Source organism: Gavialis gangeticus, unplaced genomic scaffold, assembly GCF_001723915.1.
Source record: "Gavialis gangeticus isolate Ggan-Ray unplaced genomic scaffold, GavGan_comp1, whole genome shotgun sequence".
Lineage (NCBI taxonomy): Eukaryota > Metazoa > Chordata > Crocodylia > Gavialidae > Gavialis > Gavialis gangeticus.
Window position 1 is genome coordinate 88,384,898 of NW_017729022.1, and position 3,401 is coordinate 88,388,298.

The 3,401-nt window shown below is 43.0% G+C and overlaps 1 protein-coding gene across 3 annotated transcripts in view; it reads left to right on the forward strand.

Moving 5' to 3' along the window:
* Positions 1-3,401, forward strand: part of PTPRO (protein tyrosine phosphatase, receptor type O) — a 332,674-nt gene that overhangs the window by 56,250 nt on the left and 273,023 nt on the right. The gene's annotated exons all lie outside the window — the stretch shown is intronic.

Here is a 3,401-nt window from a genome sequence, read left to right on the forward strand (position 1 = left end):
TTTCAGACAGTGCCTTCAGGGCTGGAGTACAGAGACCACCCCCCAGTAGGACACAAGGGATGGCACTACTATCACTAAAGTGATATTTATATTGCTTATTAGAGCTGTGCGAAGCTTCAGGTGGTGATTAGGTTTGGAGGAGATTTGGCCCAATTCAGTGGTCAAATCTCCAAATCCAAATTGAATCAGGGGGACCAATTTAAAGGTCCAAATTGATTCAAAGCTCTCTGAATCTTCAGCAAAGATTCGGAGAGTGTTGATGATTCTGGCAGTCCCTGGTGGCTTTTTAAAAAAAAAAAAAAAAAAAGCCCTGGTACCCACCAGGTGCCGCCAGGCAGGGGACGATTCCCACTGCCCCATACTGCATGGGAGGCTTTGCATGCACCCGCTCCCCCAGCCCCTCCATGGCTGCCCCGCCTGCCAGGACTCCGGCCCTTTAAGAAAAAAAAAAAGCGGAGAAAAGCCCCAGGACTCACTGCTTCTGGTCCAATCTTGGGGCTTCTGGGGCTCATGCAGAGTCCCCCACATGGCGCAGGGATCACCCCCTGCCCGAAGCAGCGGTGAGTCCCAGGGTTTCTTCAGGTTTTTTGTTTTTTGTTTTTGTTTCTTAAAGGACTGGGGCTGGCCCATGCGGGGCAGCTGTGAGGGGGCTGGGGGAGGGTGGGGGATTTGGGGGCTCATGCAGAGCTCTCCACACAGCAGCACCTGCTGAGCTGGGGCTTTTTTCCCTCCAAGTGCTGGGAGCTGGGGCAGGCCAGGCAGCCATTGCTGGGAGAGGGGCGAGGGATGGGCCTGGCATGGGTGATTCGGGTATTTGGCCGAATTGAATCAGGACAATGATTCAAATTGCTGAATTGAATCACTGCCCCCGAATCGGCCAAATGCAAAGCAAATACTAGCCGCTATTGTTTATGCAGGACCTGAAGGCATTTAACAAATAAGAGAAGGTCTTTGCCCCCAGACAGCTTAAAATTCAAGAGCCTGATCTTCAGACATTTCAATAGTGGGCATAGCATCTTCTAGTGGGAGGCCCATTTTAAGTCAACAGGACCTCACATTAATAATCATTTTGTCTCCATAGCAATTTGAGGGTTCCAACTTTTGTCATCTTGAAGTGAGTAAGAATAACACTTACTTGCTTGGGGAGAAAACTGGGATAAAAAGGATAAAGAATTATAACCATTAGATCACAATTATTCAACTTGTGGTTGTGCCTGTCTTGGGTGAAATCCATCCCGCGGTGAAGTCAACTTTATTCTGGCCATAATTTTACCACTTGATTCATTTCCCTGTTATGTGTTGGAGAGGGGAGGTGTGTGTACATGCACATAAGCTTGCTTACAGCTATCAAAAATGTCTCCTGTTCTTGTACTAATTCAGTTTGCCAGTGGCAAGAATAGTGGGGGGGGGGAAAAAAACAACCCTCGTAGCCACAGTGCAAGAGGTCACCCCTCTTCCATAACAAATTGTTGAGAGTTGCTCTGGGAAGGTGTAGACAGTGGAATTAAACACTCTCTGGAGACTTGCTACACTAGACCTGTGCTAGCAACAGTGTGATTAGCATGGTAAGAAATCCTTTGCTAAAAAGTTCGTAGTGTATGCCTAGCCAAATGTCTTGCTTATAAATACTGTGGAAGAAGTGGGAGCTTTTAGGAAGGACTGGAATGAGGAAAGGGTGTTGACTTGGCAGAGAGGAGTTGAGAGCATCCCTTGCCTTATCAGTGTTGCTGATCAAGATGTTCAAAAGTGAGTAGTGATTCTGGGGGAATTTGAAATTTTGGGGGGATCCAACCTAAGACATTTTAGAAGTGCCTGATTGTCCAGAGTGGGGTCATAGCATTTTATAATATTTCAGTGGATACCTCTTGTTTTTTTTACTTGTTTTTCTACAGACCTTCTATGGGCTTGGCTCTTCAAAGGTCTACCTGTTTGTCTCTCTTTTTATAACCCTACCTGAGAAGAGCCATTTGTAAGGAAATGCTGGGAGAACAGACAGCGCAGTCAGAGTCTGAGAGAGTTTGGATGTGAATCCGTATTTCTCAGTCTGACTGTAATTCTTGTGTGCATTGTAAGAACATTTAATGAAGGAGGAATGTCTCCTTTTCCCTAACACTTAGTAAATTCCATTAGGTATACATAGATCTCTACCCATTTTATAGGTCATCCCTTCATCTATGTTTTTTTGCAGCTATTTTATTTTTCAGGGATTAAAAATACATATATTTTAAGACTGCTGTAGAAAGAACAGTCGCATCCATTCTGAGCTGACATTCTTTACATTGAAGACTGTAGGACAAGGAGGGTGCATGAGGTCCTGGATCAGGCCTGGAGCCAGGAATACATGAGAACTTAAAAGCCAAGCAGAATAATTGGATCTCTGCTAACAAATTGACAGTAAGCATAACTGTCATAGATAATTAGATTAACATGGCAGAAGACCCTGAAAACAGTGACAGGGTAAATGTTCATTTCTTCCCCATAGTAAACCTTGATCTGTAGTAGTCTACAGATAATGTCTGATGTCATTATCAAAGCCGAAGAGATGGTTGCTGTCCTGCCCCCATTTTTTTTTTAATTTACTGAAGAAATTGAGTACCTAAAATGCTTTCCAGAATAACTTGGTTATCCACCCAAACCACTTATGCGCCCAAGGTAAACATGTGTGAGTGAATTCTGCATTCCACTTTTTAAAAAAGCACTTGTTTTGCACAATGACTCTTTTTTCTTTTAATTTGAAAAAAAAGGAACTTGAGTGTTCTGATCACAACTGGAATTGAATGATAATGGGAGGCGCTATCCATCTGAACTAGCTCTTGGGATGATAAATGTTAAAATAACATTTGTAAACAACCACTATCATTTGTTCATTAGTTTAATCGGGGCAGAGAAGGTAGGAAAGATTTTCCCATGCAAGTGTTGTCTTGCATAAATACTTTATAAGCACACATGCATGACCTGTTTGATTTTAAGTTGTTCAGAACTAATATCTGAATTAAGATTTCCTTCTGTCCTGGAAGAGCATTAAAAAGGAAAAAAAAAAAAAGTACAAGCCTGTTTCCAAACCCTCCCCCTTTAGGTCTCACTTTCATTAGGGATAGCTGAATGCTGACTCCAAAGGTATGGTCTCTTGAGGGGAGAAATGGAGGTTTGTGCTTAAACCTGGCATTTAAGGAATCAGGGTTCCATTCTGTGCCTTGTTTGTCCTAGGTAAATCATTTTAAATTTGCTGATCTTCAATTCCCCATGTAAAAAATGATATAGTACAGATCAATTGGGTATATCAGATGTATACCGCAGTATCCAGTTATTGGTGGTACAAACTAGAAAAAGATCCCTGCAGTCCTGTAGTAACGGAAGTCCCAGTGCGGTGGAACATCTATAGGTAAGAGGGAGAGCGATTT